The sequence below is a fragment of the Oncorhynchus masou genome, chromosome 24 (assembly GCF_036934945.1).
Source record: "Oncorhynchus masou masou isolate Uvic2021 chromosome 24, UVic_Omas_1.1, whole genome shotgun sequence".
Taxonomy (NCBI): domain Eukaryota; kingdom Metazoa; phylum Chordata; class Actinopteri; order Salmoniformes; family Salmonidae; genus Oncorhynchus; species Oncorhynchus masou.
The window spans coordinates 66,842,013-66,869,976 of NC_088235.1; the positions used below are offsets into that span (position 1 = coordinate 66,842,013).

Genomic DNA, 27,964 nt, shown 5'->3' on the forward strand with positions numbered 1-27,964 from the left:
CCAATACGCTTGTGGGCAAAACTGAGACCATCGTGTTCATGAGAGTCTCATCTTTCCATAGAGGGGTCATAATAGTTTGTAGGCCACACCGTTTGGCCTCTACAGACGATTTTGTGAGAAGACTGATTTTCGGGATGTCTCATTGTCTGACACCTATCAACACAGATGCGGAAGTGCAACATCGGCGGATGCGGTGGATTGAGACGCATCGAAAATCTCTAACTTAAACTGATGGATTTGTATGGGGATTATTTGGTATCTGTAGGTTATCTGCTTTCTGTAGTGCCACTGGAATCCGTAATGCCTCTGTTTTGTCTTGATCTGGTTAGGATTTCTAAACTATCTAAAACACTGCAGTCTGCTGGTGAGGAGAACAGATGGGTGCTGGCTCTGTGGTCACCCTAAGGCAGGGATTGGTGTTGTTCATCTTTTTTTGCTCTCTTTAGATTTTCCTCTGAGTTACCTCTGTTTCTGTTTATTCTGTCCTTGGTTCCCCTGGTCTCTCCTCTTCCTCCTCAGACACTTCTTTACATCCACTCCACCCACTCTGAGAGAGAGAGAGAGAGAGAGAGAGAGAGAGAGAGAGAGAGAGGAAAAATACATTGATATGTTTAGTACAGCTGTTACTATCAGAGAGGGGAAAGGGAAAGGGAGAGAGATAAAAGAGAGGGATGAGTGGGATAGAGAAACAAAGAGAGACTGTTGCTGAACAGAGGGCTCTTTGTATCACAAACTGTTGACGGGATTTTATGATCTGAATCATAGTCAAACTGAAACTAATGACTCAATTTGATCAAACCCACAACAGTATTTACTCTGCAGCATACTGTATTATAGTTGTGTCAATATGCGAGCTAACACCAGTCAGATGAGTACCAAGTTACAAGCAAAGGAAGCTAGCTCACTAGCTATATTTTGCTATGGAAGGTTTTCATATGGCTGAAATCATCTGTGTAATCTAAATCAGAGCACCAACAAATAAGCGAGTGAACAACCTTGGCTGCTATAGCCAGTTAGCTAGCCAACTAGCCAGTAGCTAGAGAACATTGAGACTGTCTGTAACATAGCTGTATAGATCGTAAACCACAACTCAATTTTGACCATATCCTAGCTAGCTTCAAAAAACTGCTTGCTAGCTTATTCTTTTTTTACTTCATTTTAGTCATTTAGCAGACGCTCTTATCCAGAGCAACTTGCAGTTAGTGCATTCATTTTAAGAAAGCTAGGTGATATTCAAGAGTTTGAGAATGAGTTGACAAGTTGAATCAGATGTGCTAGCTCTGATAAATTACTAAACCAAACATAGATGTCTATTTTTGGGCAAAATCAAGACCAGTCCGTATCGGTTAGGAGAATTAACATTGCAGATTAGGAGAATAGGTTAAGGTTAGGAAAGGAGTTAGGTTTAGCGAAAATGCTCTCCTAATCTGCAATGGAAAGTCACTTGTATCAAAGTGACTTGTTTTTGGGGAGTCACGTCCGTGGACGTTGAAATCAAGGCTGGTCCAGACAGGACACACATACTTGCCAGTTGATCCATGCATGCTCTGAGTCCAGTACACATCCTGGTAATCCGTGTGGCCCCGTGGCCTTGTGAATGTTGACCTGTTTAAAGGTCTTGCTCACATCGGCTACATGCAGTTTCCTGATAGCGATGGAATTTAAGCTTACAAGTGTTTTAACGATGCAGCGTTTCTATAAAGGCTGAAAAAGTCACGTGTTTTCCAAAACACCACGTATGGAGAACTTTCAATAAGTGCGTCTTTAGAGCATGTGTTGATACTGATGGGATTGAAAGAAAGGCAGTGCTGCTCTCGGATCAGCATTCTCGATTCAAATTTTACTTAAGCTTTAGATACTGATGACAGATCAGCTCCTGGAGAGAAATGATCATCTGTGGCTGAAAATACAGAGGCGGCTTATTCTAATACTTTGGCTATGCTCTAAATAGAATATTTGGAACATCATTGCGCACATTTGAGGCAAAAATGATAAACAGTAACCTACAATTAGCAAAATAGAACTAAATTGATTGAACATTACATTTATTTCAATATGATTGAAATATATAGGCCTACTGTATTTATATTTTAATGCAGTCATCTCTGTTTTCATTTCAAGCATGTTTTTACCCTTTGCTTGTATATAACAATTCCACAGACTTTGGCAACTTTGTATGTCAACTTCTGTTGATGGAGTTATCAGTGGTCGTGGAGAGACAGATAGAATCAATATGTTTATGTTTAGATGAGGTCTTCTGTCTATAAAGTGATGAGGAAGTGCAAACAAAAATGTTTTCAAGTGCAACATTAGTAACGATGGTTTTGGGAAACACCTCAGAGATTTAACAATGTGCCTACGAAGGTTCTAACTTAGCCTTAAAATGCTTTTGGAAAACCGAGATTTGTTTTTAAATTATATTGACAAGATAGTCAAGTGACTACTCTAATTTTAAAGTAGGCTGATTGCAATCATTGGCTTATTGCTCCCAAATCATATGAATCCTCACTCAGTTGACTACTTTAAAGTGGTGGAAGCTCTCAATGTCCATGCTAAAGCAGGTTATATCCATGATGAGTCCTCTATCTCCAAGAAAACAGGCACTACTCCAAAAAAGTAGTTTTTTTCAAAGTTGCCGAAATGCCATATGCGTCCACTTACAGTATATTAGTGCATTCATAGCAACTGAACCCTTATGAAACTTTTATTAGAACAAACAAGCCTCACTTTTTTTGCCAAATTTGCCACTCTCATTGACGTAAAACCTCTTGTTTTGTCTCTTCCTCTCAGTTATCAACCAGCTAATTATTAGAATTAGGTTTTCTAGATTAGGGTTGCTGTAACGGCGTTCTTCGTTTGTTGAATGAGAGTCGGACCGAAATGCAGCGTGGTGGTTACTCATGTCTTTAATGAAGAAAAAACTGAACGATACATGAAATAACTAATAAATACAAAAACAACAAACGGAACGTGAAACCTATTACAGCCTGGTGAACACTACACAGAGACAGGAACAATCACCCACGAAATACACAGTGAAACCCAGGCTACCTAAATACGGTTCCCCATCAGAGACAACAGGAATCACCTGACTCTGATTGAGAACCGCCTCAGACAGCCAAACCTAAACTAAACACACCCCTAATCAACCACAATCCCAATGCCTACAAAAACCCCAATACGACAACACAATAACATAAACCCATGTCACACCCTGGCCTGACCAACTAATTAACTAAAGCACAAAATACTAAGACCAAGGCGTGACAGAACCCCCCCCCCCCCTAAGGTGCGGACTCCCGAACGCACCTCAAAACCATAGGGAGGGTCCGGGTGGGCGTCTGTCCATGGTGGCGGTTCCGGCTCGGGACGTGGACCCCACTCCATAAATGTCATGGTTCCTCCCCTTCGCGTCCTGGGATAATCCACCCTCGCCCCTGACCATGGCCTAAAGGTCCTCACCCAGAACCCCACTGAACTGAGGAGCAGCTCGTGACTGAGGGGCAGCTCGGGACTGAGGGGCAGCTCGGGACTGAAGCAGCTCGGGACTGAGGGGAAGCTCGGGACTGAGGGGCAGCTCGGGACTGAGGGGCAGCTCGGGACTGAGGGGCAGCCCAGCACTGAGAGGAAGCTCAGCCTGGCAGTTGAATCCGGCAGATCCTGGCTGGCTGGCAGTTCTGGCAGATCCTGGCTGACTGGCGGATCTGGAAGAGTCTGGTTGACTAGCAGATCTGGAAGAGTCTGGTTGACTAGCAGATCTGGGAGAGTCTGGTTGACTAGCAGATCTGGAAGTGTCTGGTTGACTGGCAGATCTGGAAGATTCTGGTTGACTGGCAGATCTGGAAGAGTCTGGTAAACTGGCAGATCTGGAAGAGTCTGGCTGACTGGCAGATCTGGAAGAGTCTGGCTGACTGGCAGATCTGTACGAGTCTGGCTGACTGGCAGATCTGGAAGAGTCTGGTTGACTGGCAGATCTGGAAGAGTCTGGCTGACTGGGGGATCTGGAAGAGTCTGGCTGACTGGGGGATCTGGAAGAGTCTGGCTGACTGGCAGATCTGGAAGAGTCTGGCTGACTGGCAGATCTGGAAGAGTCTGGCTGACTGGCAGATCTGGAAGAGTCTGGCTGACTGGCAGATCTGGAAGAGTCTGGTTGACTGGCAGATCTGAAAGAGTCTGGCTGACTGGCAGATCTGGAAGAGTCTGGTTGACTGGCAGATCTGGAAGAGTCTGGCTGACTGGCGGATCCTTGCAGACTGACGGCCCTGGCTGCTTCATGCTGACTGACGGCTCTGGCTGCTCTACGCTGACTGGAGGCTCTGGCTGCTCCATGCAGATTGACAGCTCTGGCGGCTTCTTGCAGACTGACAGCTCTGACTGCTCCATGCAGACTAACAGCTTAGGCAGCTCCTTGCCGACTGGCAGCTCCTTGCAGACTGGCAGCTCCTTGCCGACTGGCAGCTCCTTGCAGACTGGCAGCTCCTTGCAGACTGGCAGCTCCATGCAGACTGGTAGCTCCTTGGAGACTGGCAGCTCCTTGCAGACTGACAGCTCCCCGCAGACCGGCAGCTCCTTGCAGACTGGCAACTCCATGCAGACTGGCAGCTCCATGCAGACTGGCAGCTCCATGCAGACTGGCAGCTCCATGCAGACTGGCAGCTCTGGCTGCTCCAAGCAAACTGACAGCTCTGGCCGCTCCATGCAGGCTGACAGCTCTGACTGCTCCATGCAGGCTGACAGCTCCTTGCAGACTGGCAGCTCCTTGTAGACTGGCAGCTCCTTGCAGACTGGTAGCTCTGGCTGCTTCATGCAGACTGGCAGCGCAGGCTGCTCCGAACAGGCAGGAGGCTCCGGCAGCGCTGTAGAGGAGGAAGGCTCTAGAAGTGCTGAACAGGCGGGAGACTCCGGTAGCGCAGGAGAGGAGAAAGGCTCTGATAGCGCTGAACAGACAGGAGACTCCAGCAGCGCTGTAGAGGAGGAAGGCTCTAGAAGCGCTGAACAGGCGGGAGACTCCGGTAGCGCAGGAGAGGAGAAAGGCTCTGATAGCGCTGAACAGACAGGAGACTCCAGCAGCGCTGTAGAGTAGGAAGGCTCTAGAAGCGCTGAATAGGCGGGAGACTCCGACAGCGCAGGAGAGGGAGAAAGCGCTGGCTGCGCTGAACAGGCGAGGCGCACTGAAGGCCTGGTGCGTGGTACTGGAACTGGTGGTACTGGATCGAGGACACGCACAGGAAGCCTGGTGCGGGGAGCTTCCACCGGAGGACTGGTGTGTGAAGGTGGCACAGGATGGACTGGACCGTGAAGGTGTACTGGAGAGCCTGAGAGCAGGACTGGCACAGGACGTGCAAGGCTTGGTAGGTACACAGGAGGCCTAGTGCGTGAGGCTGGCACACTCTCCAGGAGCAGGGTTGGAGTGCCCCGTTCTAGATTGTCTTTCAGAAGTGTGTCCTATAAATATCTTTGTATGTTAATAAAGTAAAGTACAGTACAGTACTGTAAAGTACAGAAAATTAAGGTTGCTGTGAAGTAAAGTGAAATAAATAAAGTAGTGTATGTTAAAATGTATTTTACTTTTTCCAGCAGCGCAGCAGCTGTTTTCCCAGTGGTCCATTTGGATTCACACACACAGGCTCACTGGTTCTCTTTTCTACCACTCTACATCACACAGAGAGACACACAGTTAACAGACACACTCCAACAAAGGGACACAAATTCTTAACCTCTGCAACATGAAGGGGAAGCGCATGCTTTATCACACACTCTCCTTGTTTCATGAAATAGCTATGAGAAATAACTGTGTGCGTGAGTGCATTTAAGTGTGTGTGTGTACGCCTGGGTGTGGGCATTTGTGTGTGTGCAAGTGTGATCTGATACTTACATGATCTGGTCAGTGTTGCAGGCGGGGCCTTTGAGCTTGACTTTTGAGGTCAGACAGTGGTCCCCTGACAGTTGTCTTTGTGTCATAACACTCACACCTCCCTGGGACAAACTGCCCCTCACCTTCCCCTACTGTAGAGGCAGACACAGAAACATTCCACAGTCATGCCATCATATCACACACCACATGGGAAAAAAACATTCTATCAGTCTTTCTGGAGTCACACTTCTCTCCTAACTACAGATTGACTGACAGATTAGAAATAACACAACTAACACAATGTTGCTTATACAAACTGTAACCCAAACCTGTGTGGGCCTGTGCGTGTGTGTATGGTTCTTACCTGTTAGCAGTAGGCAGTAAAGTGATAGGCTTGTCAGCAGACAGACAGGCTGGACAGAGAGCTTCATATTGCAGCTGAGACCTGAACTGAGCCGTAGAGCTGCCTGAGCCACACTCTGCCCCTTAACTTCTTCGATATAGGAGGCGGTCTTTTAATTTTTGGATAAAAAAACATTCCCGTTTTAAACAAGATATTTTGACACGAAAACATGCTCGACTATGCATATAATTTACAGCTTTGGAAAGAAAACACTCTGAAGTTTCCAAAACTGCAAAGGTATTATCTGTGAGTGCCACAGAACTGATGCTACAGGCGATACCAAGATGAAATTTCAAACAGGAAATGGCCCAGATTTTGAAGGTGCTGTGTTCCAATGTCTCCTTATATGGCTGTGATTGCGCCTGGAATGAGCCTACACTTTCTGTCGTTTCCCCAAGGTGTCTGCAGCATTGTGACGTATTTGTAGGCATATAATTGGAAGATTGACCATAAGAGACATTTACAGGTGCCCGCTTGGTGTCCTCCGTTGAAATTATTGAGTAATCTCCAGCTGCTTGCATTTTTCCATTTTCTTCAGAGGTGAAACACAACTGCCACGAATGATTTATCATCAAATAGATATGTGAAAAACACCTTGAGGATTGATTCTAAACAACGTTTGCCATGTTTCTGTCGATATTATGGAGTTAATTTGGAAAAAAAGTTTGGCGTTGTAATGACTGAATTTTTGGGGAGGTTTTCTTAGCCAAACGTGATGAACAAAACGGAGCGATTTCTCCTACACAAATAATATTTTGGGAAAAACTGAACATTTGCTATCTAACTGAGAGTCTCCTCATTGAAAACATCCGAAGTTCTTCAAAGGTAAATTATTTTATTTGAATGCTTTTCTTGTTTTTGTGAAAATGTTGCCTGCTGAATGCTAGGATTAATGCTATGCTAGCTATCAATACTCTTACACAAATGCTTGTGTAGCTATGGTTGAAAAGCAAATTTTGAAAATCTGAGATGACAGTGTTGTTAACAAAAGGCTAAGCTTGTGAGTGAATATATTTCTTTCATTTCATTTGCGATTTTCATGAATAGTTAACGTTGCGTTATGCTAATGAGCTTGAGGCTATGATTACGCTCCCGGATACGGGATTGCTCGATGCAAGAAGTTAACGCCCACATCTGGGGTTTCCAAGTACACGGCCCTATTCAAACACTTACTTTTAATTTCCCTCTCTCCCTCAGCCAGTCAGGATCAGGCGGGATATCCAAAGGATACTGAGATCACAACTATCAAGGACACTCTTGGTCTCTAGAAGATTATAAAAAAATCTGAAAGGTTTACAGGAGGCCTAAATAATAATAACCCAGAGGACATTGCTATTTTTGCTTTAAGATTAATTTATCAGAGACAAAATTATAATTATATTTCAACAAAATAATATTGCAGGAATGGTTATCTTGCATTTCTGACTACAGAAACCATTTCAAATCTATCTGAGATGGTGGGTGTCAAAATCCTCTTCTTCCATTCTATTTGAGAACAACTGTCTTATATCTGGACAATGAAGGATTTATTTAGTGACTGATGGTTGTCTGCACAGTGACATCAAAGTTTATTTATCAAGGGCAAAGGACACGTGTAAAACATACAGTGAAGTGCTTACTTGCGAACTCTTTCACAACAATGCAGTAATACAAGTAATAATATAGATAAATCAAACACACGATAAATACGAGAATAAAACAACAACAACATGAAAATGAAAGTCATACACAGGTCAGTGCCAGTATAATTACAACAATGTGCAGGGATACTGGAGTGACTAGAATGCCCAAAAGACGCATGTTGTGTCCCTTAGCTCAGCACACACACACACACACACACACACACACACACACACACACACACACACACACACACACACACACACACACACACACACACACACACACACACACCCAATGCATGCTTTAATAATATGTATTTACATGCAGATACATTACACTGTAACTCATATGGCTCTGTCTCAGCCAGGCCACATGATTTCTACTATTTCTACTCTCTGCACTTTTATCGGACCTCTGAGACTATCACAGTGCAGGTGCATTTATACGGAGACTTGATTACACACAGGTGGATTGTATTTATCATCATTAGTCATTTAGGTCAACATTGGATCATTCAGAGATCCTCACTGAACTTCTGGAGAGAGTTTGCTGCACTGAAAGTAAAGGGGCTGAATAATTTTGCACGCCCAATTTTTCAGTTTTTGATTTGTTAAAAAAGTTTGAAATATCCAATAAATGTCGTTCCACTTCATGATTGTGTCCCACTTGTTGCTGATTCTTCACAAAAAAATACAGTTTTATATCTTTATGTTTGAAGCCTGAAATGTGGCAAAAGGTCGCAAAGTTCAAGGGGGCCGAATACTTTCGCAAGGCACTGTAACACAATAGATCTGGTAAAAGATAATACAAAGAAAAAAACAACCGTTCTTTTGTATTTTTTGTACCATCATCTTTGAAATGCAAAAGAAAGGCCATAATGTTGTCAGGATTTGGCCAGGGTTGTTCCGGGTTTTGGTCAGTAGATGTCCCCATTGTGCTTTTTGTCCCTATGTTTTTCCCTTGATCCCCATTATTATTTGCACCTGTGTCTCGTTTCCCCTGATTGTATTTAAACCCTTTGTTTCCCTCAGTTCTGTGCTCTGTGTTTGTATGTTAGCACCCTGCCCTAGTGTTCTGTGTGCTCTTGTCGATTCCGGGTGAAGTTCTTGTGGTATTCTTTTTTTTGTTTTTGTTTATTTTTGGTGAGTTTCTTTTGAGGTCTTTTTGTGTTTTTCCTACCACTTTTTGGATTTGCCATTTTTTGTATTTTAGGATTTTTTCTTTATTAAATACACCGTCTTAAGTACTGCTGTGTCTGCCTCATCTTCTGGGTTCTGCTGTCTATTCGTGGCTCAGTTGGTTAAGTGACTGTTTCTCACTCCGGAGACCCAGGTTCGAAACCGGGTCCTGACAGAAACACAGAGCCAAAAATGAACCCAGAGGCAGCCAGTTCCCAGGACCTTTTTGCCACGCTGTCCCACCACCAGGAGACTGTCCAACGCCACGAAGCCGCCCTGGTTCAGCAAGAGGCCTTAATGGCTAGACATTCTCATCTTCTGTCGGAGATGCTGACTTCCATTAAGCAAATATCTGATCGACTTACCCCGGCAACAGTTTCCGTCCCAGTACCTCAGGTTCACGTACCCATGGCAGTTAACCCCCTGGCTGAACCTCGTCTTCCACCTCCCCAACGGTTCTCAGGTGATCCAAGTGCTTGTAAAGGCTTTCTCACTCAATGTTCTCTCTCCTTTGAGCTGCAACCCTCGTCGTTTCCCACCGACCGGTCTAAGATCGCATATATCATTACCCTGCTGTCGGAAAAAGCCCTGGCCTGGGCTACTGCTGTGTGGGATGCCCATAGTTCCTGCTGTGCCAGCTACTCTGCCTTTGCTGAGGAATTCAAACGAGTGTTTCAAGGCCCAAGCAGTGGTTCTGACTCAGCCAAACAGCTCCTGACTCTCCATCAAGGTTGGCGCAGCGTGACGGACTATGCCATCCAGTTCCGCACGGTGGCAGCAGCGAGTGGCTGGAACAACGAGGCGCTCACGGTGTGCTTTCTGAAAGGCCTTTCCGACACTATCCAAGATGAACTGGCCACTCGGGAACCACCGGACAATCTCGAGTCCCTGATCAAGTTGGCCTCACGCATTGACCAGCGTCTGAGAGAGAGAACTCAACCGTAGACCTCTAGCCCCTATCAGTCCCAGCTCCGAGTCCCCACCTTTATCATCGCTGGCTCCACCGGAACCCATGCAGATTGGACGCATCTCCCAGGCTGAGAGAGACCGCCGGATGAGCGAGCGACGCTGTCTATATTGCGGCAAACCGGGCCATTTCCGTTCCACGTGTCCCGGGCTCCAGGGAAACGCTCTGTCCCGTACAGACCAGGGGGAACTGTAACGGGAAACATAACCTCCTCCCATCCGTCCAACTCCCGTCTGCTCATTCCAGTCACCCTCTCCTGGGACAACCACAAGCTTCACCTTCAAGCCTTGGTAGACTCTGGAGCCGCAGGTAACTTCATGGATGGTGTCTGGGCGAAGGAGAATGGCGTTCCCTCTGAACCTCTAAGTGACCCCATGAGGGTTACTACATTGGATGGAAGCCCTTTGGGATCTGGACTTGTCACTCATGTCACTACCTCCTTGAGACTTTCAGTTTCACAACACCAGGAATTGATGAACTTTCATTTGATCTCCTGTTCCGAGTTCCCTCTCATCCTTGGATACCCCTGGCTTCACAGCCATAACCCTCACATCGACTGGTCTGTGGGCACTATCAAGCAGTGGGGTCCTACGTGCCAAGCTACTTGTATTTTCCAGAATTCTCCGAGTTCTACTCCCGAGTCTTTAGAATCCATCGACCTGACCCGAGTTCCCGAGTGTTACCATGACCTCAAACTGGTGTTTAGCAAACAGAGGGCCACCATGCTACCACCCCATAGATCTTACGATTGCCCCATCGACCTGTTTCCGGGCACTTGCCCCCAGGGGTCGGATCTTTTCCCTATCTCCACCCGAACGAGCTGCTATGGATACCTACATCAAGGACTCTCTGGAAGCAGGCCTCATGCGTCCATCAACCTCCCCGGCGGGAGCAGGGTTTTTCTTTGTGGCCAAGAAAGATGGTGGATTACGTCCTTGCATCGACTACCGGGGACTCAATGACATAACCGTCCGTAACCGTTACCCGCTACCCCTTATGGCCACAGCCTTGAGCTGCTCCAGGAAGCAGTTGTTTTCACTAAGCTTGACCTGCGGAACGCATACCATCTTGTGCGGATCAGACCTGGTGACGAGTGGAAGACCGCTTTCAACACGCCTACTGGTCACTATGAATACTTGGTGATGCCCTTCGGCCTGACCAACGCCCCAGCGGTGTTCCAAGCGCTCATAAACGATGTGCTTAGGGATATGCTTAACATATTTGTGTTCGTTTACTTGGATGACATCCTCATCTTTTCGAGCTCCCTTCAAGAACACACTAAGCATGTCAGACAAGTACTCAAACGCCTCCTGGACAGCCATCTGTACGTTAAGCCGGAAAAATGTGAATTCCATTCATCCCGAGTACAATTCCTGGGATTTGTAGTGGAACCCGGTCGAGTCCAAATGGACCCTAGGAAGGTAGGGGCGGTAGCGGATTGGCCCACCCCCAAATCCGTTAAGGATGTTCAGCGTTTCCTGGGCTTCACAAACTTTTACCGCAAGTTCATCAAGAACTTCAGTTTGGTGGCAGCTCCTCTCTCAGCTTTAACCAAAGGTGGCAATGCAAGGTTTTTGTGGGGAAGAGAAGCTGAGACTGCCTTCCAAGGACTCAAGCAGCGCGTCCTCTCTGCTCCCATCCTGATACTACCGACTACGGATGAACCATTTGTGGTGGAGGTAGACGCATCAGAGGTTGGTGTTGGAGCTGTCCTGTCTCAGAGGGGTGAAGACAAGAAGCTTCATCCGTGCGCTTTCTTCTCACACCGGCTTACCCCGACTGAGAGGAACTACGATGTGGAGGATCGTGAACTCCTAGCGGTTAAGATGGCATTGAAGGAATGGAGACACTGGCTCGAGGGGGCTTCTCACCCGTTTCAAGTGCTTACGGACCACAAAAATCTGGAGTATATCCAGCAGGCAAGCGATTGAACTCTAGACAAGCTAGATGGTCTCTTTTCTTCAATCGATTCCAGTTTATCCTCACCTATCGGCCCGGGTCGAAGAATCTCAAACCGGATGCCCTGTCCCGAGTCTACGCTCCTGCCATTCGAGATGACACGGACATGCCTGTCCTTCCTGCTGCTAAGATTGTGGCTCCGATCTCGTGGCAAGTTGAGGATACCGTGAGACGTGCTCAAGCTAGCGAACCGGACCCTAAAGGAGGCCCTGCCAATCGGTTGTTTGTCCCCAAGGCAGTGAGGACTCAGGTCCTTCTGTGGGGGCACTCCTCTCGCCTCACCTGTCATCCGGGCGTAGGTCGCACCTTGGAGTTCATCCAGCGTAAGTTCTGGTGGCCTACCATAAGAGAAGACGTTGCCACTTTCGTCAATGCCTGCCCCGTGTGCTGCCAGGGCAAATCTTCTCACCTCCGCCCTCAAGGACTCCTTCACCCTTTACCTGTTCCCCACAGACCCTGGTCCCATATCTCATTGGACTTTATTACTGGACTTCCTCCATCCCATGGCAATACTACTATCCTAGTCATAATCGACAGGTTTTCAAAGGCGGCCAGGTTCGTCCCTCTGACTAAGTTACCTTCTGCCAAGGAAACGGCTGAGTTGGTAATTAATCATGTGTTCCGAGTCTTCGGCATTCCTCAAGATGTGGTTTCTGACAGAGGTCCCCAGTTCGCCTCAAGGTTTTGGAAGGCCTTCTGCCAACTCATGGGGGCTTCTGCCAGTCTATCTTCAGGGTACCATCCGGAGTCCAACGGCCAAACAGAGAGGATGAATCAAGAGCTGGAAACCACCCTCCGATGTATGACTCGTGACAACCCGTCCACATGGTCATCCTTTATTGTTTGGGCCGAATACGCGCACAACACCTTGCGCTCCTCCTCCACTGGTATGTCCCCGCACGAGTGTCAGTTTGGCTATGCTCCTCCATTGTTCCCGGACCAGGAGGCAGAAGTCAGAGTGCCTTCAGCCTTGAGGTTCGTCAGACGCTGTCGGCTTATGTGGAGGAAGACCCGTCTTAATCTGATGCGTTCCTCACAGAGGTATCAACAACAAGCCAACAGACGTCGCCGTCCCGGGCCTACCCTGCGCCCCGGCCAGAGAGTCTGGCTTTCCACAAGAGACTTACCTCTACGGGTGGAGTCTCGCAAGCTGTCCCAAAAATACATCGGTCCCTTCAAGGTTGCCAGGAGAGTTAACCCAGTTTCTTATCGCCTACACTTACCCAGATCCCTTAAGATTAATCCCACATTTCATGTGTCATTGTTAAAACCTGTTGTTTTTCTCCCCTTGTCCCGGCAGACAGACCTCCCCCTCCGCCTCGTGTCATTGGAGGCCAGCCGGCTTATACCGTCCACCGGATACTGGATTCCCGCCGGGTGCAGCGGTCCTGGCAGTATCTGGTGGACTGGGAAGGCTACGGTCCTGAGGAGCGCTCCTGGGTTCCTGCCAAAGACATCCTGGACCCTGACCTCATTCGTCAGTTCAGGGTCCTCCACCCTGAGAGAGCTGGTAGGAACGTCAGGAGCCGTTCCTAGGGGGGATTCTGTCAGGATTTGGCCAGGGTTGTTCCGGGTTTTGGTCAGTAGATGTCCCCATTGTGCTTTTTGTCCCTATGTTTTTCCCTTGATCCCCATTATTATTTGCACCTGTGTCTCGTTTCCCCTGATTGTATTTAAACCCTTTGTTTCCCTCAGTTCTGTGCTCTGTGTTTGTATGTTAGCACCCTGCCCTAGTGTTCTGTGTGCTCTTGTCGATTCCGGGTGAAGTTCTTGTGGTATTCTTTTTTTTGTTTTTGTTTATTTTTGGTGAGTTTCTTTTGAGGTCTTTTTGTGTTTTTCCTACCACTTTTTGGATTTGCCATTTTTTGTATTTTAGGATTTTTTTCTTTATTAAATACACCGTCTTAAGTACTGCTGTGTCTGCCTCATCTTCTGGGTTCTGCTGTCTATTCGTGGCTCAGTTGGTTAAGTGACTGTTTCTCACTCCAGAGACCCAGGTTCGAAACCGGGTCCTGACAAATGTATTATTCCAGCACAGCTGCAATTTGGATTTTGGTCACTAGATGGCAGCAGTGTATGTGCAAAGTTTTAGACTGATCCAATGAACCATTGTACTTCTGTTAAAAGTGTTGTATCAAGACTGCCCAAATGTACCTAATTTGTTTATTAAAACCTCCTTAAAGATAATGCGAATTTTCGCAGCTTTTTGTAAAAAATCGCGCAACATTTCAATGTCCTGCTACTCATTCCAGGAATATAGTATATGCATATGATAAGTATGTGTGTATAGAAAACACTCTGAAGTCTCTAAAACTGTGTCTGTGGCTATAACAGAATGTGTTTAGGAGTAAAAATCCCAGTCAATGCATTGTTTAAGGCGACAGAAAAAAAACGAGGATCCCATTACAATGTCTACAGCTTCCACACGATGTCGCCTGTACTGGCATTTTATTCCTCCTTTATCCTTGGTTGGATGACGTATAGGCACATTCTGTCTTGAGCCGCACTGCAGGATGTTATGAAAGTGTAAACATGGAGGATGATTTCATCGAATACAGATCGCCCCGTGATCAATTTGATAGATTATTAACGTTTATTAATACCTAAAGTTGGTTTAGAAAAGTAGTTTGAAGTGATTTGTAAAAGTTTATAGGCAACTTTTGTAATTTTAAAAAGTGACGTTGCTTCTTGTAAATGGGAATTTTCCTGGATCAGACCAGCCTTCATGAAATGACATTTTGGGTATACAATGACAGATTTAATCGGGAAAAAGACCCAATTGTGATGTTTATGGGACATATAGGAGTGCCAACAGAGAAGCTCGTCAAAGGTAATGAATGTTTTATATTTTATTTCTGCATTTTGTGTAGCGCCGGCTACCGCAAAATCTGTTGTTTCGGTGACGTTCTGGTATTTTGGGGGGTGCATGCTATCAGATAATAGCTTATCATGCTTTTGCCGAAAAGCATTTTAAAAATCTGACTTGGTGGCTAGATTCACAATGAGTGCAGCTTTAATTCAGTACATTGCATGTGTGTTTTAATGAAAGTTTGAGTTTTATCGAAAACTATAGGTGGCCCTCTGAAATTTCCCATGATTAATGTTCCTGCAGTGGAATTATATTGTGCGTCACCCTAAAGAAGTTTTAATAACTTTTCATGTTCAAAACTGTGCACTCTCCTCAAAAAAATAGCAGAGTATTATTTAGCTGTAATAGCTACTGTAAATTGGATAGTGCATTTAGAGTAACAAGAATGTAAGCTTTATATTAATATCAGATACAGCATGTCGATGGCCTGGGAAATGCTCTTGTTACTTACAACCTCATGCTAATCGCATTGGCCTACGTTAGCTAAACCTACCCGTGGAATGTACACTGATCCCAAAGAAGTTTTAAGTAACGTGACATGATATAATAGCGCCGGAGTGAATGGCTGCCATTTTACAGGCTCCCAACCAACTGTGCTATTTTGTTTTTTGGGGTTTTTTTCCCAAAAAATGTGTTACTCATTTTGTACATAATGTTGCTCTTACTGTCTTCTACAACCAAAGAAATCTTCTGGACATCAAAACAGCGATTACTCACTTCAATTTTTTTTCTTCAATGAGTCCAACGCGAAGGATATACTGCTTCCCGGAGACCAGGCACAAAACTCTGTCATGCGTGAAAAAAAGACGGAAATACAGGGGCGGAGGTCTGGGTGCCTTGTGAGAATTTGTCGGCGAGTGAATAAACCACCACTGCCCTCAGTATTATTGGCCAAGGTGCAATCATTGGAATACAAACTGGACAATCTACGATTAAGACATCTTCCCAACAGGACATCTTATGTTTCACCGAGACTTGGCTTCTCTGTTTTTCGGCAGGACAGTGCAGCTACATCTGGTAAGACAAGGGAAAGGGTGTGCTTATTTGTCAACAACTGCTGGTATGCAATGTCTAATATTAAAGAAGTCTGGAGGTATTGCTCGCCTGAGGTTTGAATACCTCATGATAAGCTGGAGACCACACTATCTACCAAGAGAGTTCACATCTATATTATTTGTAGCTGTCTATTTACCACCACAAACCAATGCTGGAACTAAGACCGCACTCAATGAGCTGTAGAAGGCCATAAGCAAACAAGAGTATGCTCCTCCAGAAGTGGCACTCTTAGTGGCCGGGTACTTTAATGCCGGCAAACTTAAATATGTTTTACTTAATTTCAACAACAAAAAACTCTAGACCCCCTTTACTCCACACCCAGAGATGCATACAAAGCTCTCACTCGCCCTCCATTTGGCAAATCTGACCATAATTCTATCCTCTGATTCCTGCTTACAAGCAAAAACTAAAGCAGGAAGTACCAGTGACTCGATCAATACACAGATCAGATGACACAGATGCTACGCTACAGGACTGTTTTGCTAGCACAGACTGGAATATTTTTGCGGCATTCATCCAACGGTATTAGAAGTATACCACCTCAGTCACTGGCTTCATCAATAAGTGCATTGACAATGTCCCCACATTGACTGTACGTACATTTCCCAACCAGAAGCCATGGATTACAGGCAACATCCGCACCAAGCTAAAGGGTAGAGCTGCCGCTTTCAAGGAGCGGGACACTAATCTGGATGCATGTAAGAAATCCTGCTATGCCCTCAGACAAACCATCAATCAGGTAAAGCGTAAATACAGGACGAGATTGAATCCTACTCTGACGGTCGTCGGATGTGGCATGGCTTGAAAACTATTGTGGAGGGAAAGGCCAATGCGATCCCTACAAAGGGAAACCAAGTCTCGAGCTGCCCAGTGACACCAGTTTACCAGACGAGCTAAATTCCTATTTATGCTCGCTTTGAGGCAAGCAGCACTGAAGCATTCATGAGAGCACCAGCTGTCCTGGACAAATGTGTGATCACCTTTAAACAGGTCAACATTTACAAAGCTGCGGGGCCCGACGGTTTACCGGGACGGGTACTCAAAGCATGCGCGGACCAATTGGCCGAGTCTGTAATACCTACATGTTTCATACAGACCACCATAGTCCCTGTGCCCAAGAAAGTGAAGGTAACCTTCCTAAATGATTACTGCCCTGTACCACTCACGTCGGTAGCCTTGAAGTGCTTTGAAAGTCTGGTCATGGCTCACATCAACACCATCATGCCAGAAACCCTAGAACCACTCTAATTCACAGATCACTCCAACAGATCCACAGATGATGCAATCTCAATCGCACTTCACACTGCCCTTTCCCACCTGGACAAAAGTGAGAATGCTGTTCATTGACTACAGCTCAGGATTCAAACCCATAGTGCCCCCAAAGCTCATCACTAAGCTGAGGACCCTGGGACTAAACACCTTCCTCTGCAACTGGATCCTGGACTTCCTGATGGGCCGCCCCCAGGTTATAAGGGTAGGCAATAACACATCTGCCACGCTGATCCTCAATGCTGGGGACCCTCAGTGTTGCGTGCTTAGTCAACTCCTGTACTCCCTGTTCACCCACGACTGTGTGGTGTGGTAGCAGATTACAAGATTGTTATATTTATGCACCAAATGGTTGTTTTATTTAGTAGAGTAAGGTACTTATGATTCTCTCCTTTTCTGAGTTAACTGAGAGAAATCTTTTGAATCTTTTGATTAAGTGATGGTGATAAAAAAACCAACAGCTGGCATTCCATAGATCAGATGTGGTGGGTGCCACCGAGATAGAGATTGTTTAATTCCTCCAGGCAAGGCCTTAGTTTTCCTGATCATCCTGACATTTGGGAGACAACACATGAGGCAGACGACCACAGGATGTGGCTTATGGTGCCCCCAATCTATATGGGGGGAGGAGTTGAACCAGTTATGACTGAGCAATCTTGGTATCGGGTATATAAGGAACAGCAAAATGATAGGCTCTCGGTCGACGGTTTCATTATTGCAATAATTAATTGATATTGAATAAAGATGATTGTTTGAAGAAATGACCAAGTCTCTCTCACTTGAATAGAATATTCCACCACAGTGGCCAAGCACGACTCCAACACCATCATTAGGTTTGCTGACGACACAACAGTGATCACCGACTATGTTGAGACAGCCTATAGGGAGGAGTTCAGAGACCTGGCAGTTGGGTGACAGGACAAAAAACATCTCTCTCAATGTGAGCAATACAAAGAGCTGATCGTGGAATATAGAAAAAGGAGGGCTAAACAGGACCCCATTAACATTGACGTTGCTGAACTGGTCGAGAGTTTCAAGTTCCTTGGTGTCACATCCTTGGTGTCACATAATTTTTTGAAACAATTAGTTTTTTCATTTCACTTCACCAATTTTGTGTATGTCCATTACATGAAATCAAAATCAAAATCAGTTAAATTATAGGTTGTAATGCAACAGAATAGGAAAAACGCCAAGGGGGTGAATACTTTTGCAAGGCACTGTATTTTTAATCTGTGTATCATAAAGGTCTTTATGGGGTGCTTGACAGCTGTTGTTCATACAGAACACTCAGATCAACCCTTAAAGAGATGGGTGGGGATAAAGTTTAAAGAGAGTGTGAACGATGCTGAATGGGTGTAGACAAAGAAGTAGTACCAAAATATTAAAATGCCATTTTCTCAAGTGAGTTTGCAAGTTTATCAACAATCAAAGCAAAATGACTTTCCCATTGTTCCTCAACAGTAGTATATTATATACCATTTTGTAGCTCTTAGTCTCTACAGTTATCTAAAAACACAATAAAACTGTTTGCTACATAAGGTCACATATGGACTTGGTATTTTACCAAATAGGGCTATCTTCTGTATACCACCATTACCTTGTCACAAGACAACTGATTGGCTCAAATTCCACAAATTAATTTTTAACATAAACAACTGTTAATTGAAATGCATTCCAGGTGACTACCTTATGAAGCTGGTTGAGAGAATGTACAATCTCAATTCTCAAATATATTTTGTTTTGTTTAACACTTTTTTGGTTACTGCATGATTTAATATGTGTTATTCCATAGTTGTGATGTCTTAATTATTATTTTACAATATAAAAAATATTGCAAATAAAGAAAAAAGCCAGGAATGAGTTGGTGTGTCCAAACTTTTGGCTGGTACTTTACATATTTTTGGGTGGGGGGATTGAATTTAGTGGATTTGAGCCATTGCTGGTACTTTGATGTTACTGTATTTCCACTAATATCTCTTCATGCAATACATGCTTCACAATTGTTTATGCACTATTTATCAAGCCTTGTTGCTTATGTTTGCTCACCTTGCGGGTTGATATGCATTTGATGCGTATGCTAAATGGGATGCCGGGCAACATTCTTAACATTCTCTAGAGGGTACTTATAAGTTGATTGGCCAGGTGGTTCTAGTGTTAACAGAAGCTCTTATTCAGAGCAACTTACAGGAGCAATTCGTTTTAAGTGCCTTGCTCAAGGGCACATCGACAGATGTTTACCAGTCGGCTCGGGGATTTGAACCAGCAACTTTTTTCTGTTGGTTTGCCATGGGCAGTTCACCTCACTTCTAATGTGTTGTTGTGTTAGTATGTCCCACCCTTCTTCGGCCAATTTCAACGTAATGTGTTTTTGGTTGATGAGTCAGTTAGGCCATGCCCATCTTTCTAAAAAAAATCGAAAGTTATTTCAAAATATTGATTCTGCTTTGTAGTATACCTTTCTGCACATGGCAAACAAACAAGTGCAAAGAACATGGATAAAAATGTTAGCTAGCTAGAATCAGTTTAACAACATGTGTCAAGATTAAAAAGTAATTGTGTTTAAAGTGTACGGGAAAGAGAATGTATTGTGTGATGTGCTGCAAAGTAAGCTTTGTAATTCAGAATTCTTCCTGTTGCAAGCAAGGTTGAAGCAAGCTAGTTTATTAGCTAGCTCTAGCTAGCTATGCATCGATGGGGACACAGTGGGGCTGCTCGTGTTCATGTCATGCTATTACGGGTGTGAATCGCTAGCTAGCTAGTGGCAATACAGTCAAATACTGTGGAACAAAGCACATTGTTTGGACTGTGTAGAACAGAACTCCAACCCTGTTCCTGGAGAGCTTAATGTTGGAATTAAAATCATAAAATTGTTGTGTTTTTTTGCAAGTTGTTGGTATTGTAATGTGTCATTTTTATATACAGTGTGCTCCAAAAGTATTGGGACAGTGACACATTTGTTGTTGCTTTAGCTCTGTACTCCAGGACTTTGAAATTATACAATGAACTTTGAGGTTAACAGACTGTCAGCTTTTAGTTTAGGATTTTTTCATCCAGATCAGGTGAACCGTTTTGAAATTACAGAACAATTTGTACATAAACAACATGTGTTAAGATTAAAAAGTAATTGTGTTTAAAGTGTACGAGAAAGAGAATGTGTTGTGTGATGTGCTATGCAAATGTAAATACAGTGAATACAATAAATATTGTTACAAGAGTAGTTTATTACAAAATAGAATAATCTCTTAAATTAAACTCCATAGGTTGGTTTTACTGGATTAATGTTTACAGAGTCCCTGCATTATATCCAGCATAGTGTCACAATTCAGTGAAACAACATCCAGTCCAGCTCAGAACCCATCAGTGGGCCATTTGGGGACAGCACCGCACATCATTGGTTACAGCCAGTTAGAGTATTCTCTGATATTTAATATTCCAGGTTGGAGCACCCACAGAGCTGCTGGAGCATTCTCCCCTAAACTAGTATGTCCTCATTTGTGTCCTGCTTGGTGTGTGTCCTTGACTCGGTTTATGTGTGTGTTTGTCCATAAAGCCATTCCATGGGATCTTTCCCCCCACATTCCCTCGCCATCCCCAGCCTGCCTGACAGCTGCTCTCGGGCTTGACCTGTGGTGATGCTAGTCCGGGGGGAACCGCGGGGCAGCAAAGCTGAGACAGAGTGCTTCATCTGAGACTTGGAGAACAGCTGAGGCCTGCCCGTCCTCTGGAGCCTCACAGGGCCACAGCTAGGGTGCACCACTGGTCTGGCCAGCGCCTGGATACTGGTCATATACTCCTCCAGGGACTGGGAGCACTGGGATGGAGATTGCGAAACAGACTGGGCTGAATGGGCTAGGTGGCCCGGGGCCCCCAGGGTATCAGAGTCTTCCAGGGTCTCAGTGATGGTGGGCAGGTGAGGCAGAGACAGAAGCAGCCGTCTATGCTTCATACTACAGAGGAGAGAGAGGGGAGAGACAGGAATGTTAGAGATCTCTGTGTTGTGTTTGTAAAACGAATACGAGATTAGATAAATTATATGTCAATGAGTCACGAGGACTCACGTGTGTCTTTTTCCTTAATATTAATCCTTACCACTCTATACTATTGACACTATATTACCAATGCATCTACTATTGAGAATAAGTATACATGTATGGATATTTCCTCTTCTATGTGGGAACAACCAAATGTATTTTAGAATCTATAAGGTTTTCTATGGGACTCTAAAAAAGTGACATCCCACCTATCATACTGTGTCAATATAGTATAAATGTGATCAAAGAAAATATTAAGAGCACATATATATGATTTTAAAAAGGGATTATACTTAAAACCATCTAAATTGTATGTCTAAACAAAATAACATTGATCAGTGGTAATGATACCATATTCTCAAATTGCAGATCTAGCTGTAGATATGAGCAGTGATATTGGAGATGAGCTCACCTGTGATTAAGTGCAGTTGTCAGTCTGACAGACAAAATATAGATCCCTTTGGATCGCTGCTTGCTGCAGTGACAGTAATAATCCACTCTGAGACTGACAGAGCTGTAGCTGGTCCGCAGAGCGAGTGACCGGCAACTTGAGTGAGAGTAACAGCAGAGCGGGAGGCAGGGCCTTTTATACAGACACACTGCACGGAGGGAGCAAGCCAAGGCTGAGGAGGATAAATATAGCCACTGACCTCGTGTGTGTGTGTGTGTGTGTGTGTGTGACAGTTTATATTTCAGAAACAATTAGGCCCTGGAATAATCATGCACTCATTCGCACACACATTTTCTCTCTCTCGCTCTCTCTCACGCATACACACACAGACACACAGTAACTAACAACAAATTGAGGGTCCTTTTTCCAGCCGACGTCTCGGGAATCTTTCCATTTTAATGTTTTGATTTTAGGACTATAGGATTAAAATCACATTCTTATTCTTAACCATGACTAGCTAGATTCCTTTCATTTTAACATACAGTACATACTGAATGCTGGGCCTATCAGAAAATTGTATTATTGTCTATCTTAGATGATCACCACCTTAAGCGGCTTTGTTACTCTCTCAATGCTTCAGTTCAGAGAATGCTATTATTCTGTGAGAACTGATATAATGTATAACTGTAGATGTATAATATGAGGTTATTTTAGGCTCTAAAGTGTCAGTGTTGTTAAGGCATTGTTTCTCTGCTCCCATGTTCTTTTTGAGCCACTCTTATCTCTCCAAACCCAGTCCAGTCTGCTGGCACTATTTGGATGATCCCCATCGACACTGATCCAAGGTCAGTTTTGCTCTCTTCAACCTAATGGTTAAGGTTAGGATAGGGGAGGGAAAGCTGATCCTAGCTGTGATAAACCTGGGCTTTATTCCCTAGACACCAAACAAAAGAAAATGGAGTGAAACAGGGAGGTCCACCTTAACTTGTCTAATGAGAAACGCTAATTTTAATTTTCCGTTGCAAAACATTTTGCTATGATGTGCACTAATGAATATGACCCCAGTACGTTCCAATATGAAGCCTTTGACCATGTTGGAATTGATCAAACCACAATACGCGTCCACCTGACTGAATGGAATTCAAGTTCCACTAAGTGTCTTCCTCAAACAGTCTAATATATATGTATGTGTCATTAAAACATACCTGTAAGCGAGTACGTGTAATACAGCAGCACACGGGCTGGTCTGATGATTACTGTTCTCCCAGACATGACCTCAGTATTTTTCAGTAGGGTATTTCAGACACCCACAGTTTTCCCCAGATGAGAGGGTTGAACCTGCAACTAGCTGTGCCTGGCGCTGCACGTACACCTGACTCTGAGCCAGCATGGCCCCTGTCCAGCAGGAAATCCTCTCTGATACAGGAATAACCATGATTGTTATTACGCTGCTGACTGATGATTATTATGTGTGTTTGTGTGTCCGTGTGTGTGTGGGGGACCAAAAATTCAACCAACTGGGGACATTTTGCAGTCCCCACAAGGAAAAGGGATATTTCTAGAGGGTGTAAGGTTAGAATAAGTGTTAGGTTTTGAATTAGGGTTAGGGGTTAAAGTTTATGTTTAGTGTTTGGAGTTAAAGTGTCTGTGGCGACCCCCCTGACTGCAGATTCACGACGACAACAAGAGTCAATAAGTACACACACACATGTTGAGAGGTAGTGGTGACCACATCCTTCTCTTCATGACCCCTAACCTTCCCACTTCCCAGGATTTATTCTGTTCTTCTCGTTAGAGGAAAAAAAGGTGTGGGGAAAGTACAGTGATGGTGTGTGTTATCTGTGAGTATCTACCATTTCTGCCTCCCTTTCACCACTTTTTTTATCTTCTCTCTCATTTTCCCCTCTCTTCTCTCTTCTCTTTCCTCTTTCCAGTCGTTCATCTCCTCTCTTCTCTTTTCACTCCTCTTTTCCACATATTGTATCATATCTAGACTACTAAGTGATGGGAAAGGGTTCATCCTGAGATAAGCTTGATGGCTGAGTCTTCAGAGACCTTTATCTAGCAATGAGGCTGAGATGTCTCAGTCAGTAGTCAGTAGAGAAAAACTAGAAGACAGCCACCATTCCTCTGCTTTAAGACATTTATTAACTACAAGACTTCTACCACGTATTTCATGTTCGTATGATATGATATTTGAATGTTGTTTGGGAAATCTTGGTTTAATGTGAAATATTCTATCAGCTCTGTGTATGTTTATTAAGATTGTCCTATGTATGACATGATTCAATTAAAACAATTTACCCAAAGTTCTAGGGAGAAGTCATTAAGTGTGAAACTCTCCAGTATCTTGTCCAGTAATGTGAATTGTAGCTCTGGGGTGAAGTTTTCGCCCTCCTCCCCCAATCTTAACCGACGAGTGGGAAAATTAGTGGGAAAATGCTAAACTGATCCAAGATCAGCGTCTAGGAGTAACTTCACCCTACACTGTGACGGGTAATAAATGATGTAGTGTGTGTACACAGCCTTACTGTTTGTATTTACAGAAACTCACAAAATTATATTTCCTTGTTTGTGGAGGGTTTGAGTTATTCCCATCCAATTAACCAACTTTGAGTTTGAGAAAAGCACTAGCCTATGTGAGTGCCAATCAGTAATGTCAATCATTTGTTGTTGTAGGAATGGGAGATCCCAGGTTCTTCCAAAGCAGACAGAATCTAACAACAACATTCGACAGAACTGACTTTGCCTTGACCAGTAAGTACACACAAATTGACAGACAGACAGACAACACACACATGTAATTCTGCTCTATCAATCCTGTAACCTGGCGGATTACTCTATAATTCAATCTTTAGGGTACACATCTGGTACAGCACATGTGCAGATAAACACACAGACACCTGAACAGGGATTATGACTATCGAAATGCTGACGTGTAATTTCAGCTGGGAGGGGAAACATACACGTGTAGAGCTCAGCTCAAGTTAGATGAGTGATCAAAAGCATTGATTAAGGAAACTTTCTAAATACAGTGCATTTGGAAAATATTCAGACCCCTTCCCTTTATCCACACTTCATACTCTTCTGAGGAGGAGTATGAAGGATCGAACCAATGCGCAGAGTGGTAAGTGTTCATGTTATTTTTATTTAAACTGAACACAAAACAAAATAGCAAAGAGAATGAACAAAAATGAAAACGAAACAGTCCTGTCAGGTGCAGAAACACAAAACAGAAAACAACTACCCACAACCCATAGTGGGAAAACAGGCTGCCTACGTATGGTTCTCAATCAGAGACAACGATTGCCAGCTACCTCTCTGATTGGGAACCATACCAGGCCAAACACATAGGAATAGAAAACATAGAACACAAAACATAAGAATGCCCACCCCAACTCACACCCTGACCAAACTAAAATAGAAACATAAAAAAGGAACTCAGGTCAGGACGTGACACATTGTGACGTTAAATGTTTTCCTTATCAATCTACACAGAATACCCCAAATGACAAAGTGAAAATAGGTTTTTAGAAATGTGCAAATGTATGAAAAAATAACAATTAACATAAGTATTCAGACTCTTTGTCATGAGACTCGAAATTGAGCTCAAGTGCATCCTGTTTCCACTGATCATCCTTGAGATGTTTCTACAACTTGATTGGAGTCCACCTGTTCTAAATTCAATTGATTGGACATGATTTGGAAAGGCACACTCCTGTCTATATAAGGTCCCACAGATGACAGTGCATGTCAGAGCAAAAACCAAGCCATGAGGTCGAAGGAATTGTCCGTAGATCTTCAAGACAGGATTGTGTCGAGGCACAGATCTAGGGAAGGGTACCAAAACATGTCTGCAGCATTGAAGTTCCCCAAGAACACAGTGGCCTCAATCATTCTTCAATGGAAGAAGTTTGGAACCACCAAGACTCTTTCTAAAGCTGGCCACCCGGCTAAACATAGCAATCGGGGGAGAAGGGCCTTGGTCAGGGAGGTGACAAAGAACTCGATGGTCACTCTGACCAGCTCCAGAGTTCCTCTGTGGAGATGGGAGAACCATCCAGAAGGACAACCATCTCTGCAGCACTCCACCAATCAGGCCTTTGTGGTAGAGTTGCCAGTAGGAAGCCACTCCTCAGTAAAAGGCACATTACAGCCCACTTGGAGTTTGCCAAAAGACACCTAAAAGGACTCTCAGACCATGAGAAACAAGAATCTCTGGTCTGATGAAACCAAGATTGAACTCCTTGGCCTAAAAACGGTGAAGCTATAGGGATGGTGCCAGGTTTGGTGGAACATCTCTGGAGAGACCTGAAAATAGCTGTGCAGCAATGCTCCCCATCCAACATGACAGAGCATGAGAGGATCTGCAGAGAAGAATGGGAGAAACTCCCCAAATACAGGTGTGCCAAGAAGACTTGAGACTGTAATAGCTGTCAAAAATATGGCAGTAACGTAATAAATTGTGGAAAAACTCAAGGGATCTGAATACTTTCTGAATGCACTGTACATCAATAAATGCATAAATATATTTTTTTTAAATGTGTACATACAAATAAAATAAATTACCGCCTGTCCACACACTGTATGAACATTACTTTTGGAGTTCTACTGGTTCTAAGTTCAGTTGAAACCATTTTGAGGTGGACGAGTAGGAATTTCTAACTCTCTGTGGTGTCTCCCTCAGCTAGTCTAGAGGTGGAAAATGAGGAGATCCCCCCCCCAGCTACTGTGGACCATGTGTGATGCCACCAGAAGGTCAAAGACACACACACTCTGACCTGCAGCGGTTACACAGATTCTCCAACAACGGACACTTCTATAACCACAAGATAACACACATAGGGATGGAGCTATGCTTACAAGTGATTAGTATTATATGCCCATCTTCCAAAAATGTCTGAAAACCTACCTCTTCAAAAAGTATCTTGATTAATCCTACAGCAACCTCACTCCACCCCCCCCCCCCCCACAGAAGGAAAAAAACAAACTTGCACTATCACTCACACTTACTACTATTGACTTTGCTGATATCTGCTTTATTGAGGAAACGTTTTTCTTACTACAACTGTCACGCCTTGGTCTTAGTATTTTGTGTTTTAGTTTATTAGTTAGTCAGACCAGGGTGTGACATGGGGTTATTATGTATTGTATTTTCGTATTGGGGTTTGTAGTGTTTGGGATTGTAGTTGATTAGGGGTGTGTGTGTGTGTTAAATAGGTTGGCTGCCTGAGGCGGTTCTCAATCAGAGTCAGGTGATTCTCGTTGTCGCTGATTGGGAACCGTATTTAGGTAGCCTGGTTTTCGCCTTGTATTTCGTGGGTGATTGTTCCTGTCTCTGTGCTAGTTTTCACCGGACAGTTGCGGTCACTTTTGGATTTTCGTTTTTTCTTGTATCGGAAGAGAAAAGAACGAGCGCCATTCTCCTTGCGGAGATGGTGCTAAATACATCATCACGGTCGATCCCTGGGATTGGGCTGGCTAACACGATTCGTTTTGCTTGGAAGGAAAAGGAGTTGGAGCCGTTAGGACGAGAATCTTATGGAAGAATTATATTGATGGGGATTCTAAAGCTGACGGTGAAGGACGTGTTTTGTTTCCAAGGCAACTCGTTGGAGGGAGCATACGACGTCGCGCTATATTCTGAAGAAAAGCATGATGATATCCTTAGAAGGGCAAGAGCAGTGGGAGGAGAGAGGCCGATGTGCCACTACGAAATATCAAGTCTGGCGAAGAATAACTTTAGGGTTGTGACTGTTAACATGTATAACCCTTACGTTAAGGATGAAGAGGTGAGGGCTTTTCTGGGGAGATACATGGATAACGTTTCCTCAGCTAGGCACCTCAAAGACTCCCTTGGGTTTTGGAATGGGAGGAGAGGTTTCCAGGCCCTCCTCAGGGAGGACCCAAAGGGACATGGTGGATACCTTCATCCTCCTGCTATGTTCTCCCTTGGGGCTGACAGGGGGACTTTGTTTTATGCACGTCAGCCCCCATTTTGCAGGCGCTGTATGGCCTATGGACACATTTTTGCCTCGTGCAGCATGAGAAAATGCAGATTTTGTGGATCTGAGGATCACGAGGCGAGGGATTGTGACAAGCCTAAGACATGCCATGGGTGTGGCTCGTCAGCACACCTGTGGCGGGAGTGCCCGGCCCGTCAGAGGTCATATGCGTCTGCGGCTGGGGGGGGGCAGGAGCTGGGGATGGGGGAAGAAGAGGAGGGGAAGGAAACATGCCTCATGATAAGACTACAAGTCCAGAGGGGAAGGCTACAAGGAAGGAGGAGGAGCAAGAAGCGGTGGATGGAAGAGAGAAGGAAACGGAAGGCACGGGAGTAGGAGAACCAGGAAAAGCGGTGGAA

At 44.5% G+C, this 27,964-nt stretch overlaps 1 pseudogene; it reads right to left on the minus strand.

The window, feature by feature from the left end:
- Window positions 1-396: 396 nt before the first annotated feature.
- Window positions 397-6,285, minus strand: LOC135511422 (C-X-C motif chemokine 9-like; annotated as a pseudogene).
- Window positions 6,286-27,964: the final 21,679 nt, after the last annotated feature.